The sequence below is a fragment of the Podarcis liolepis genome, assembly GCF_965112155.1.
Source record: "Podarcis liolepis genome assembly, chromosome: 6".
In the NCBI taxonomy this organism is placed as follows: Eukaryota; Metazoa; Chordata; class Lepidosauria; order Squamata; family Lacertidae; genus Podarcis; species Podarcis liolepis.
This window is the reverse complement of record NC_139559.1, coordinates 25900966-25915889: the sequence shown is the minus strand read 5'-3', so window position 1 is coordinate 25915889 and position 14924 is coordinate 25900966. Positions and strand designations below refer to the sequence as shown.

Sequence of the window (14924 nt, the reverse complement as noted above, 5' to 3'; positions counted from 1 at the left end):
ATGGTTTACTTTTTACTCCCACATTTAGTGCAGATACATTTAAGGCCTGTGAATTTAGGTTAGACATTTTCTCCTCCCCAGAAGTATTCGTCATGCAGCCTTAACACCACAATTAAGTTTACTTGGCACAAAATAAAGGAGGGAAGGGCCCCTCCTGTAATTCAACAGTTATACAAGGCAGAACTGTAGTATGTGCTTATTGTCTTACTTACAAGACTAAGAGAGGCATGTGAAAGCCCAACTTCTACACAATTATTAAAAGGTATGGTTGCCAAATTTTATTCATCCACTGTAGCTGTTTCTTTAACAGCAGGTTTTTTCCCCTCTCTCTCTAGCAAGAAACAGGTGAGGATGTTTACTTCCATGCTTTGAAAGCACATGTTGCTATTAGATATATAGGAGCAGGCCAAGTTATTCTCCCTGCCTCCATCAGTTGGCAACCTTAATTAAAAGCAAAGGAGCCCTGTCGCCCTTGCCTTTGGGATTGGGGCAAGTTCTGTGGTGGGTAGCATGCAAGTCCCCCAAAGCCTCATGTCATATTGTGGCTTTTGATACATTCTACTTCAGAGGAAAAAAGTGATGTCGTAGATTCAGGCCATGAATATTTAGAAAATTGGGGGACAAGCAGAATGTAGCTGAGGGAACGTGTCCAGAGGAGGGCAACCAAAATGGTCAAGGGCCTGGAAACGATGCCTTATGAGGAACGGCTAAGGGAGCTGGGCATGTTTAGCCTGGAGAAGAGGAGGTTAAGGGGTGATATGATAGCCATGTTCAAATATATAAAAGGATGTCACATAGAGGAGGGAGAAAGGTTGTTTTCTGCTGCTCCGGAGAAGCGGACACGGAGCAATGGATCCAAACTACAAGAAAGAAGATTCCACCTAAACATTAGGAAGAACTTCCTGACAGTAAGAGCTGTTCGACAGTGGAATTTGCTGCCCAGGAGTGTGGTGGAGTCTCCTACTTTGGAGGTCTTTAAGCAGAGGCTTGACAACCATATGTCAGGAGTGCTCTGATGGTGTTTCCTGCTTGGCAGGGGGTTGGACTCGATGGCCCTTGTGGTCTCTTCCAACTCTATGATTCTATGATTCTATGATTCTATGATTCTATGATTCTATGATTCTATGATTCTATGAAAGGTTTCCAGAGTATCAATATTCAGCAACTGCTAGAGGACCCTGAAGAACAGCTGGATGAAAAGTTCTCAGCCTTAGATGTTTTTGTATTATTTTAAAGCTTATCTTTAGTTACTTTTTAACAACCATTAGCTGTTTTTATGCTGTTTGTAAATCGCCTTGACATGTAAAAGCTGATAGATGTGCCTAGGTGGATCTGGGCTGCTTGGGTGTGACATATTTGCCAAGATGCCTGCTCTGTAGCCTGTCCTTGAGACTACCAGTTTGCACAAACCCTGCCTGCTTAAACGCCTCATTCTCATCCAGAAATGTATTTTAGACATGGGGGTACCCACTTGCCCTCTGTCTGCTAATCTCCTATCCATTGTCCTTATCCTCAATCTGCTGCTGCCCTTCTCCTGTTCCCTCTGGGTTTGCTGCTCCTTCATTCTCCCTACTAATCCTTATAACAGGTCTAGGGAACTTTTGGTCCTCCAGATGTTGCTGAACCAAAATGCCCATCAGCCCCAGCAAGCAAGGTCAATGAGGGTTGTAGTTCAGCAACATCTGGAGGATCAGAGGTTGCCCACACCTGTCCTATACCTTATTGAAACTAACAAAAGTCTGTGTCATTGGAATAATCACATGTTCTTCCCCTGCCTACTCATGCTTCCATTTCACCCTTCTAATGTTGCTTTCCTGTGTCTATTCTATGTTGTAAGGCCCTTGGGGTAAGGACTTGGCATACCTGCTCTTTGTAACATGTTGTGGACCACCCAAGGGAAAATCAACCCTCGCTCCTTTATCAAAGGGCTCACAGCTGTTCCTGTAAGCCTACAGTATATGGTAGATCTCAAATAAATAGCCAGTGGATTTGAGTTTACCTTACTAGACCCACTACTTTAATCCACACTTCTGTCAGTTGTGCTTAATGCTCTGACCCCTAATTACACTAATGAACTCCCAAAGGCATTGTAGGGAGAAAACCGTACATCTTTTCACAGCAAATCCGGGCATTGATTAAACATTGGCAGACCAGTCTAGTAGTTAAAGCTAAATTCTTTCAAACAAAGACTTCTAGCTTTTGAGAAGACACTGTCTCAAACAACTTATTTGGTTCGTTGATTCATTAACTTATACTGAGCGCCTTGAGATTGTTCAGCAACCTAGAAGTACAAAGCAGTGTTAATGCAGCACCTGTTCAAGTTTTACTCTTAACCTTGAGTACAACTACAAGTTACTCATCCCCTTAGCCCAGCTTTCCCCAACCTGGTGCCCTCCAAATGTTTTGGATTACAAATCCCATCAGCCCCAAGTAGTACAGACATACTCGTAGGAATTGCAATCCAAGATATCTGAAGAGGACCAAGCTGAGGAAGGCTTCTGTGACCACTAGAACAAATCCAGCGTTGCAGAAATTTCATACTGATCTCCATTGGAAGGGCCTCTGGACTATAAGAAGTTCTGGCTTGATACGACGTTAATGGGAGCCATGTTCATCCCCTCTCCCACACGCTTACAACTCAGATTTCACTGCAAGTGTGCATAAGATTGCCGTCTGAGTCCAACTGGGCTTATTTCTTTGGTTTTCTTTCCTGGATTGTATGACAACAGTAATTGCTATGGCTGAAACCCACAAACCACTTAAACTGGAATGCTTGCATTTAAACCAGCACTGTTGCCAAGCCTCAAACCAAAACAGAGTAGTTGGAAAGGGTTTTCTTTTCTTTAATCAGAATTTAGCCCTTGTAAAAAAGAAAAGTGCATCGGGGAAGGCGAACTTTGTCCTACATATATGTCTTAAACAGAATTAAGCCTTAATGATTTTGATGTTAACTTTCAAGTATGATGCATATTTAGAAGAGCAGCCTTATTTTCAAAACAGGCCCCAGACATTTTGCCACCTGAGGCTAAATACAAGATGGACCAGCCTATTTCACATGCAAAAGCTGAGCAGACTGACACCTACATCTCAGAGGCGGCTTATGCACAGTTTGGGGGCCTGATCGCTCCCCCCAAATTTTGCCAACAGCAGCAGGAATAAATACACAAGGTGCTTGGATGGGGGAAGTCCAGCACTCTGACAGGAATGCAAACCCTTTTCATCAGATCAATACTTCAATAAAGGGAGACAGGGCTACAAACTCCCTCCTCAGCTGATCTACCTAGGATCAGCTAACAGGGGTGTGTGCCTGTAAGAGTGTAGGATAGCCACACCCACTCATGCAACAAGCCTCCTAAGAGTTTAGGATAGAGTGAATGTGGACCTCAGCCCAGAAAAAGGCTATCCCCCCCATTGTGCTCATTTATGAGAATTATATTAAGATTTTGCTTATTATGCATATTTTATATAGCTGCCCTGTGGCCATTTCTTTTGTTAAGCATACTAATTGCTTTGAGAATGTTGTGCTTATGCTTATATCCTGTTTCTTGAAAATATGTAAAAAGGGTAAAGAATACTGAAAGCACACAAATAAATACATACATAAAAATGGGTAATCATCCCTTGCAGACTTACCTGGGAGGGGGGCACGTGCTACTCACAACTTTGCCCTCCAAGATCTCTGCACTACAGTGTAAAAATGCTGTACTTTGGGACTGTGTATATGCTTGCATTGGGTACAGGAATATGTGTGTGTGTGTGTGTGTGTGTGTGTGTGTGTGTGTGTGTGTGTTCCAACTATCTGATTCGTCTCTGGGAACACAATTTCGAGGTTTGGTGGAGCATCCTTTTAACCCTGCAGCCTGGCTCTTTCCCGTTTGTGCCCGCGCCTTTCCCATCTCCCCTCCTTTACGCTCCCGCTCGCCGCTCATCACCTTCCTCCCTGCTCAGCATCCCTGGTCCACGACCTCCCTCCTCTCCACTTTGCATAGCCCCGCCTCGTAGGGCGGAGCTGGGCGGGGCCAGCGAAGACCGGACCCAAAGGCTGTACCATCGGATCCGGCGGCTTTCATTCTCTTCGCCCGCCCTCCTTTGGGTGAGTCCTCCTGCCTCCTGCTGCTTCTTGAGCCCGCAAAGGACACCGAGGCTGCTGGGGGGCGAGCAGTTCCCCGGAGCGCCGGCTGCAGGGTCCCGCTGCTTCGCTTGGGGCCGGCGGCTGCGGTGGGGATTTGGGCAGCCGCCTCGGGCGGATCTGGGCTGCTTGCCGCTGAGCCGCGTTAAGCGAGTGGCGGAGCAGCTGCGGCTGGTTCAGAGCGGCTCTTTGCAGCGGGTCGCTTCGCGGGCGCGTCTCGCACCTAGGCGCCACCATCGCTGTTTCGGAGCCGCTGCAGCCGCGGCAGAAGCACCCAGGAAGGAGGTGGGTTGGTTTTTCTTCTTGTTGTTAGGGTTTGATGCAGAGGAGACCCAGCGTATTACCTGACGAAAGGTCTAACACGTATGTCCGAGATCGTCTCCTAGGCTGTGCCTGAGTTATTCCCCCCCCCCCCCGGTGCGTTTTGCTGGACGCAAAAAGAGAACTTCCAGCGTTTTATTTCAGAAGTTGAGAAGGAAAGGCTAATGAAATGGCCTCGGGGCTCTCACCTGTGGAAAACCCTACAGGTGTGGGGGCATGTTTATGCAGACGTTCACACGGTCCGTCAACACGTGTAAGGAGGAAAGGATGGGGGTCCTCTCTCCCTCTTTCTGTAGGGGAGAGAAAGGGAGGAGTGGCACTCTGCACATCGTTAGAGGTGCTCTTGCCCTCATTGTGTTGGCTGATGCAGGGCAAACTGGAGTGTATTTGAGGTTTGAGCCTTGCCTCAAAAGAAGCCCAGCATGTAAGCAGACCTTATGGGATAGATTGGAGGCTCTGAGAACTGAAGTGGGTTGGACTAGATGACCCTCGGGGTAACTTCCAGCTGTGCAATTGTATGGTTAGCGGGATCCAAATCCATACAGAAACAGAAAAGCATTCCTAAAGCTTTGCATTCATATAACGGAGCTCCAATGCGTTTGAGGCTCCGCCTTTCTTCCTTGGCTTCCTTAGAGTGTGGCTGCATATATGCAATAATGTGTGCATATTCATGTTTCCTTGGTGGCTTAAGGGAGTCCTTCTGCTATGGATGTTTCAATCTCTTAAGCTGTGGGCAGGTGCAGTGTACATTTCTCTCTCCCATGTGTGTTCCTGTTCCTATTGCATGCATTATTCTGCCCTGGTCTTCTGCATACCTCTGGTGAATGCATAGCAGTTATTTCCTGACACCCTTTTGCTATTTCCATTCTGTGCCTTCTCCAAATATCCACAGGAGGGAAATCGGGTTGGGGAGTGTGATTGAGGGTGTCGTAATGCCACCGCTGTGTTAGCAAATGAGGGGGATGCTTGCATGGGAGCTTAGAGAGGGAGGACTTGTGTGGGTGAGGCAGGGCAGAGATGCAGAACAGTTGGGGAAGGAAAAGGAGACCGGGGGGGGGGGGGGCGAGATTTTGGAATTAGTCCTTTCTGAAACATCAAATTTGAAAGTTATAAAAGGATTTTACATTCATGAATGTATGATTGTATTTTTATCTGCTTTCATCTAAGTTGCTGTCTTCATTTGGAATAAGGTGACATTTGCAATAACATGCTCAGTTCTTTAAAAAAAAAATCATTCCCCTAAGCAAAGCAATGTTAGGAAGGGTGATGTATGAGTTAAAACTTAGGGATAGGTGGTGTGGAGACAGGGAGGAACCTCTTAGCTTCAGGTCAGCTATACAAGGGTTCTACTCCTTTGACACAGCTGCTTACTGATGTTCACTTTTAAGATAATGAGCCAAGTAAAGTGAATATACATGCAGAGACTGTGCTCCAACCTGTGCGTGTTTAAACTGACTTTATCAACATACCATGCATAGGCTCTGTTCATGTAATCCCTGAGCATGCCAGTGCATATATCGTTTGACTGTTTGCAGGATCCATTTCCAAGGTCAATTGCATGTGCATCATTTGGGGACAGGGACAGCAGGTGTGATTCTAACACCACCACCTGTCACAAACCCAATATGTGGTCTGGAAAAGGGCTCTGTATTCCGTTCCTCTGCAGCTTTTTGAATTGTATATGATTGTAAGCTGCTTTGTGGGAGGGTATTTTTGCCTTTAAAACTGCAAAAGTCTGTTTAAAAAAACAGACTTGAATGTTAGGAACTTCTTCAAATAGGTTAAAAAGCTAAGGTTCTCAGTAAGGGCATACCTTTTCTGCATTAAATGCCAAATTAGATGTGGTATTAGGAAATATGAGCTGCACTGATAGTGTATCCTAATGTACAGTGTGTTTGCCTGTTCTGAGCACCGAATGGGCCTGTTAATGTACTCAAATCTGTCTCCTACACACAGTGATGATTAACTTGCGTTATTTCACTTGCACATTCACAGCTGATGTTGAAACTGCTGTGATGTCATTCACACTGGGCCTGGGCAGGCCAAGGCATTAGAGCCACCATGGCTGTCATCAGTTGCTGTGATGACAAAATGAGCTTTGACACCCTTGGGCCAGGCAGAGTACTGCAGAGGGTGCACTTGGGAGATGTAGCAATTTTATTAGGGGGGACGGGACTTGATGGGCAACTTTTGCTAAACGAAGCTAGATCTGCAGTTTCTGCATGCCAGAAATTTTGAATAACCCCCTTGCTTATGTAAATCAGTGAAGCTGGGTTGATGAGGACAGGATAGCCAGCATCATAGGCGCCGACTCCATGGGGCCTGAGCCCCCTCAAAAATTCGTTTGGGGGGGCTCCGCCCCCCCCAATAATCTCGGGCGCCCCTCCAGCAGAGTGCCACCGCCGCCCCTCCCCCAGCCCAAAATGCACAGGGTCGGGCTGCATGCCTCCTGCCCTCCCTCCCGAGCAAAAGCTCCACCCAATTTCCTTCGGAGCTGATTAATAGGCGCAGCACGCTCTCCCCTATTCGTTCACGAGGAGGCGGCGCCACTTTATCTGCATATTCATGAGCTTATTTATTATTCATGAGCTTTCCCGGGCCCCCCCAATATTTTTTATAAGTCCGCGCCCCTGGCCAGCATGTTTCCATATGTAAGTGATTCCTACTGAGTGGGTGCAAGAATCAGAAGTAAGGATAAATTTGCGATGCAGGAAGCAGAGGGGGAGGTTGCAATTCAGAGAGTAGGCTATGTGCCCTCCCTTCCCTTGCACCCTTGACCTCCTGAAGGTATTTTGGTGTTAGATGAGGTTGCAAACAACCAAATGGATAATCTAGTTCAGTCCTCCTACATGAAGGAGGATAAGGCTGTATATGTTAATCCTGGTGTACTACTTTGGGACAGGTGGCAGTTTATTCCATTGCACGATTGGCTTTGGGTGTTATCACTTTGCAGAGTTTCCATTATTGCAGGATGGCAGCCAATTTAGAGGTGTTTTTTTTCCATTTTCCTTCTGCCATTCTTGTGCTTTCACTTTGCTTCACTTTGAATTTTCTTCCACCTTAACTGCGATCTAGGCACCATCTTGTAGTTAAGCAAAATGTGAGTGCTTTTTATTTTTTTAAAAAATGAAATGGTGTTTAAAAAGTAGGGAATACCGAAGCATCTGCGATTGATTGCTCTATTGCAGTTTTCCACTGATTCTCTCAAAGCGAAAATGCCAATGTAAAAATCTAATTTGGGAGAGGAAAGAGAGAGTTTTCATGTCTTGGATGATGTATGTTGTCTCAGTACAGCATCTAAGCCGCATTAGGAACAATACTATTAAAAAAAAAAAATCATTTAATGATGATCATCATTTATATAGCACTTACGGTAATATAATAAAGTATAGAATAGCATTTTCCTCAATAAAACACAATGAAATTTGCATCTTCTCTGGCCTTGTCACAGGTAGGATGCTAAAAACACAGGTGGACATTTATAAATAAAATAATAATTGCCTAACCTAGTGATGAGGAGAGCCATCCAAACTATTGGGAACTATTAATATTAACCACTCTCAGTACGTATAAAAAGGTCTTGGTTCTGAGTCACATAGGCAGGTTCCAACACCTTATTGTTGTAGTTACTATTTACTTATATGTCTTGCTTTTCCTCTAAGGAGGTCAAAGTAGCACATATGGTATCCTTTCGCCTCCCTCCCTTGTAACTTTACAACAATACTGCGAGGTTGGTTGGGCTGATGGTTGTGAGTGGCCCTCAGTCATGCACTGAGTCAACAGTGGAGTGGAGATTTGAACCTCTCCCCCTGTGTTTTAGTCCAACCTAAGCTACAGGGTTGTTGTGATGATACAATGGGATAGAAGGGAGAACCAAGGGTGCCCACCTACAGTAAGCTCCCTGGGAGTAGGGTAGTATAAAAATGTAATAATTTCTCATCGCTTCTGAACTGCAGCACTGAAATGGCTATCTGTTTCCATAAGGGTGCTGAAATATCTCTACAGCAGTACTCTCTCGATCAGCCTTGGCTATAGGAGCTGTCCTATTGGCAAAATGAGTTTGGGTTTCTCTGCTATGAAAGCCATGTCTGTGTGGCCTGCCGATCTGTCACAGCAGTCATGGAATGAGAGGTGCCTGTGAATTCACCCTTAAAACTACCTTTGGGAAATGGGAAGATGCCTCCAGGAAAATGTTGTTATGCCTCTGTCTGCCCTTGCTGTTTTCATTAGATGCACAAAGGGCTCATTTCTTGGTAGCTGCAATGGTGTGTGTGTGTGGGGGGGGGAATACTCTCTAAAACCATGGGTAGGCAAACTAAGGCCCAAACTAAGGCCCAATCTCCTAAATCTGACCCATGAACGGTCCAGGAATCATAGTGTTTTTACATGAGTAGAATGTGTCCTTTTATTTAAAATGCATCTCTAGGTTATTTGTGGGGCATAGGAATTCGTTCAACCCCCCCCCCCCCAATATAGTCTGGCCCCCCACATGGTCTGAGGGATGGTGGACCGGCCCCCGGCTGAAAAAGGTTGCTGACCCCTGCTCAAGCCACTCACAGCTTAACCGATCAAGAAGACAAGGATGACCCTGCAGCAAATGTTGCATGCAGATTGCTCATATTCCGGGCACTGCCTTCCATGCACCTTCTCTCCTCCCCACCCCCCGCTCTCACACTAATATTCCACCCCCTGCTTCTGAACAGACACTCATCAACAGTGGCGTAGCGTGGGTTGTCAGCACCCGGGGCAAGGCAAATAATTTGCGCCCCCTAACCCGTGGATTTGCGCCCCCTAACCCTAACCCCCAGATGTTGCGCCCGGTGCGGCAGGCCCCCCCTGCACCCCCACGCTACGCCACTGCTCAGCAACCTCTAGCCAATGAATCTTCTCAGATCAGTGGCGTAGCGTGGGGGGTGCAGGGGGGGCCGGCCGCACCGGGAGCAAAACCTGGGGATTAGGGTTAGGGGGCGCAAATCCATGGGTTAGGGGGCGCAAATTATTTGCCTTGCCCCGGGTGCTGACAACCCACGCTACGCCACTGTCTCAGATAGTCCTCATTGAACTGTTAGTGCTTTTTCCACCCTTGGGTTTCTCCCCCTAATTATTTCTTTTCTTTTTTCTCAATTCTGAAAACCTCAGGGTTACTCAAAGGCTTTTGGTTGTGTGAATGTTTTGCTTATGTAAGGAATCCCCACTTGGATAATGAGCTCACTGTTAGTATTTAGGATGGTGATTAGAACCACAAAATATGTTTTTGCAAATGTCATGTGTGGTGCAATTCCTTGCATGCATACTTGGAAGACAGTTCTGCTTACTTCAGTGAGCCTCAGGTAAATGTGCATATTTATTATTATTATTATTATTATTATTATTTAAAAACACATTAGTCATACCTCGTGTTGCGTTCCGCTCTTGTTACAGACTTTCAGCTTATGAACGCGGCAAACCCAGAAGTGTTTACTTCTAGGTTCGCCACCTGTGCATGCGCAGAAGCAATCTACGTGCTTCGTGCACGTGCAGAAGCTCTCGATCGTGCTGCACACATGTGCAGAAGAGGCGCTCTAGTTGCTGACTTTTCGGGGTACAAACGGCACCCCGAAACGGATTAAGTCTGCAACTAGAGGTACCACTTTATTTTTTCCTCCAGATAAAGAAGCTCAAAGTGGGGTTTCAGCAACAAAATATGCATGTAGTAAAACAAAATCCACAAGGTGCATTAAACAGCCAATAGGATTGCAACCTTTAAAAAGTCCACTCTGCCTACACATCATGCATTTAAAGTACATGGTTTCTCTCCTTCCCCAAGAATCCTGGGAACTGTAGTTTAAGGGAACTGTAGTTTAACGGAGTTCTGGGAGCTGTAGTTTAAAGGAACTGGGAATTGTAGCAATGCAAGGGGTAAAGTACAGTTCCCAGGGCTTTGGGGAAGTAATGCACAGAGTCTTCATCCAATTCCCCACACAAGGGAAATGTCAGGAGGAGCCACCTTGGTGATGTACTTCTGTTGACCTGCACTGTTTTGAAATGCAGGCCCCTCCAGTTAAATGTGGAATGTTTGGCACCCATCGCTGAGTCGCTCAGCTGAAGGCTTTTTCTCTGCCTTAGCACAAAGCAGGCAGTGATGCTCTGGTCTCTTGGTACAGAAACATTGCATGCATGGCTGAAGCTTCCACATCTTCCCAGCATGAATTCCCTTTTGGACATTACACATCATTTGTGCATTTGCTTGTTGGCCTGTTCAACAGCATCCGAAGCGGCCACTGATTATGGAAATGTATCCTTCATAGGGCTTTCTTTGAAAACAGTGTCCAGAAGCAGCAGGTAGCTTGGAACAGAACTGCTTGCCTATGGATGGGGATGGCCTCAAAGAGTACGTGGTGCTCCAGGGTTTGCACTGATTCTTTGATTCTCTTGTACGTACCTGAAGAGGTTTCAGGTGTTACTGGAAGAATAAACAACTGGCCTCATTAGGATCTCATCTTGCTGCTTTTGGGATACAGAACTCACTTTCCTTTTTAAACTTTTTACAATTATATTGAGTGCATCCTGTCTGCATCCTCAGCCAGACCTTGTTGCTGCAGAATGACGATTACTGCTCTTGGTGGCTGTACTTTTTAATACAAATTATATTTTCTGTTCATTTGGGAACCATACTGAGCCCACAAAAACTACCCTAGGGTGAGTGTGCTGAACCATTCTCCTGCCAAGTAGGTTTTTTTGTTGTTTTTTTGCCAAGTAGGTTTTTAAACAATCACAAGGCAGGTGCTAATGTGTGGTAGGACAGGCCTTCATGTGCTTGTTATCTCCCCATAATGCAAGTAGGGTCGTGTCACCCAGCTGTCAGTCATTTGACATCCTGATGGCATCAAGGGACTGAAAGGTGAGCGATCCTGCGAACACCTCAAAAGTTTATCTGCATGTGGGTGCTTGCTTTGCCAGCAGGATTGAACCCTCTGCTCACTAATCTTCACCTGCCAGGGAATCCAAATTGGCATGTAAGACAGCACGCTAACAAGCTAGACTTCTGCAGCCAGCAGGATTAAACCCTGCTCCCTGCCCATCAGCTGAGGTCATCCAGTGATGTCAGCTGATGGTCAGGTGGGTAAGGCTTGTGGGAGATGGCCTCGTGGGCCAACACAGATTCCTTGGCAGGCCAAAATTGGTCCATGGGCTGGAGATTCTCCGTTACATTAATATTCAGCCCATGGACCAAAAAACAATGTGGTATGTTCTTAGCTACATGGTGATGAGAGACAACATGTGTAATTTATCTCCTCTGCTGATTTATAGTGTGGCTCTCTTTGTCAGGACTCCTGTTCAGTGTGGTGGTGCAATTAGATGATTGTCAGGTTTTGCGTGAAACCGAAATGTTGCTGTTAGTGCTGGAGAAACCTTTTGTTTTCTTTAGGAATGGGAGTGTCAAAAGGAAAGGAAAGTTAGCCCCATGCAGTGTTCGGAACTCCCATTGTTCTAGGCGCATTTTGCGACAGGGAATTTCATTAGCACAAGCAGTTTCTGAGCTCTGGGCGCAGTACTGCGCCTAAGATTTCAGATTAAAACTGCCGAGTGGAAGGAAAGGAGGGCCTATTTCTGCCTCTCCACTTCCAGCTACTCTCTTCAGGCTGGAGAAGAGACCCTCTCAAGAATATTAGAGAGATGGGCAGGGGAAGGACTACACCAGGTGAAAAATGAACGTAATATTTTAGCTGCAATTCATTCATTTTCAGCTTTGTATTCTTGTTATTAAAAAAAAGCATGCCTAGGCATTCTGTTGTTGCGCCCACAACCTAGGTTTAAGGTGGCATTTAACTCCTAGCTTTCATATCTCAGTTTCTAACACTAGTCCCATGTGGAGGCTTGTTCTGAATCCTAGGCATAGAAATGAGCAGCATTGTCCCTTGCTCTTCTTAAAAATCTTTATCCAGCTGACTCATTTCTAACAAGGTTTCTTTATTAGGGAACTGACCTCGTGTGGATTCTGTTGTGCTCATGGTACCAGCTTTATCTTGGCATTTGTCCCCTCCTCCCCCTTTTTCTGCTGCATCATGTTTAGCCTGCTTTTTGCATTTGAAAGAAACAGTGTGTTTTAGTTAATGCCTAATACTGCACAGCCATCTATAGAGCCGTTTCATGCTCTCCTTTGACTGGATGCTGGTGTTTATGGAGTGCTTATATGCTAGTGTTCGGCTGTGTGTGGCTGGTCACGCTGTCTCTGTTATTTACATTTCAATAAGAATTGCATTTCTCAGTCATTGGTTCTCTCTGGTTGTACAGCAGCAAAACCTAAAAAAAAAAAACACACTGCTGAATTGTTCTCTGGGCCTCGCCTCCATCAAAATCTAACTGCCGCCTGTCTATAAATTCACTTTGTGCCACCATAACTTGATTGGGCCCCATTTCCACTGAGATCCAATTTGATCCACTCAATAGATGGTGGCACTCAAGCAATAGTTTTGTCTGGGCTTTTGATTTAATGATGGTGCTTCCTGCTTCTATCACCTGGTTTGTTTTGGGTGTATGGGATTTTACTGCAAATTGTTTTATGGATTTATTACATTATGATCCCACCTTTCTTCCAAAGGGCTCAGTTCCCCCTCCCCTTTTTATCTTTACAAAACACACACACAAAAACCCCTGTGAGGTAAGTTAGGCTGTACTAGGCAGTGGCATAGTGTGGCTTGCTGGCATCCGGGGGCACGTGTTGTGCCCCCTGGTGGACTGGGCAGCTGGGAGGGCGTGTGTGGATCCCACATGGAGGGTGAATGGAGCCTGCCTCCAACAGGCTCCTTGTCTGCTTCCTCCACCCACCTGCCCACTACTAGACCAACTTGCCTGCTGCTGTTCTTCAGCTGCCAGGGCTCCATGAGGGGTGCCTGATTGTGCCCCCTCAAAAATGTGTGCCCGGAGCCATGGCCCCCAGCCCCATGACACATTTGGCTGTAGGGGAACCACTGGTCTGGCAGATGTTTCAAAACTACAACTTCCATCAGTTCCAGCATGCATGGACCCAGATGCTGGGAGTTGTAGTTCAGTAACATCCAAAGGGCCCCAGGTTCCCCACACCTGCTGTCAGAGAATAGCTGGTCCAAGGTCCCCCAATGCATTTTCTGGCTGAGCAGGATTTTGAATGCTGTTATCTCAGGCTCTCAAGTTGATTTGTGCTATGGAACCAGCAAACTTTGTACAACTTCCTTCAATATGGTGGTATTATTTTAGTTTGCCTTTCTTCTGAGTACTAAACCTGCAACCCTAAGCACACCAGTATAATTATGGAGTGAATAAACCCCATGGAGCACAATGGGACTTTATTCTCAGTTAATAAACTTAGGATTGTGCTTCGCATCCATTATTGTACCTTTCTTTTTAAAGGAGCACAGTTTCCCTCTTTCTTGTTGGACTTCAGTTCTGTTTAGCTTTTGTGATTGCATCTTTCTTCTTAAGCAAAAAAGACAATATAGAGCAAGGTGGGCAAAAGCTTCTCTTTGTCTGGCTTTGTGGTGAGGCTCAGGCTATGCAACGAGAACACAGAGTTTTAATGTTGTTTCAGCAAGCAGCACACAAGCTAAGGCTGTGTTCCTACTCTGTTTACTGCACACTCACTGGCTCTCCAAGGCTGAGTTCTCAATCTGTGCTCACAGTTACCCAAAATGCATATGTATCCCTACTTGGTTATAAAGTGCAACTGTTTGATGTGTTGTTTCTCACAAACCAGCTTCACACTATCTGGAGCCCTTGAGCCATTCCTAAGTAATTTCTAGCCAACTAATGAATACCTTTGCATAGGGTGAAGATCCATGGACATCCCCGTGTACACAAGCAGATATGGATCTAATGCTAATTAAGCTGCTCTGATGTGAACAGTTGCAGGTGGGGGAGAGAGAGCTGTGATATGGTACCCTATTATAGCAGCGGCAGCCGCATCCTAGTTGTTAGCCCCACCTGCCCTGACTAGTTATGAGGGAGTGAGAGAGTCTCTGTTCTCACTGGGGCTCCTGCAATGGAGTCTGCTGAGTCCAAGGAGGACAGTTCCATATCTCTGGGCTGGAAAAGCACACTGGTGGAAGTGCTACTGGGGTTGTCTCTGTGCTCCCTTCCTGTTCCTGATTTGGAGTCCCTCAACCCTTGAAGAAGGGGAAGTAGACTGGTGACTGGGGCGGCCACTGAAACCACATAACACCGGTCTTGAAAGACCTACATTGGCTCCCAGTACGTTTCCGAGTACAATTCAAAGTGTTGGCGTTGACCTTTAAAGCCCTAAGCGGCCTCGGTCCAGTATACCTGAAGGAGCATTTCCACCCCCATCATTCTGCCTGGACACTGAGGTCCAGTGCTGAGGACCTTCTGGCGGTTCCCTTGCTGTGAGAAGCCAAGTTACAGGGAACCAGGCAGAGGGCCTTCTCGGTAGTGGCACCTTCTCTGTGGAATGCCCTCCCATCAGATGTCAAAGAGAAAAACAACTACTAGACTTTTAGAA

General features: G+C 46.1%; 1 protein-coding gene across 2 annotated transcripts in view; it reads left to right on the top strand.

Annotated features, from left to right (window-relative positions):
- Window positions 1-4005: 4005 nt before the first annotated feature.
- The window catches only part of PPP1R16B (protein phosphatase 1 regulatory subunit 16B), a 113652-nt gene continuing 102733 nt past the window's right edge, over window positions 4006-14924 (top strand). The window contains exon 1 of one of the 2 annotated variants that reach the window (XM_083508092.1): window positions 4006-4414. The gene's annotated coding sequence lies outside the window, so the exon portion shown is untranslated. The remainder of the gene's footprint in view (window positions 4415-14924) is intronic. The other variant, XM_083508090.1, reaches the window with a different exon arrangement.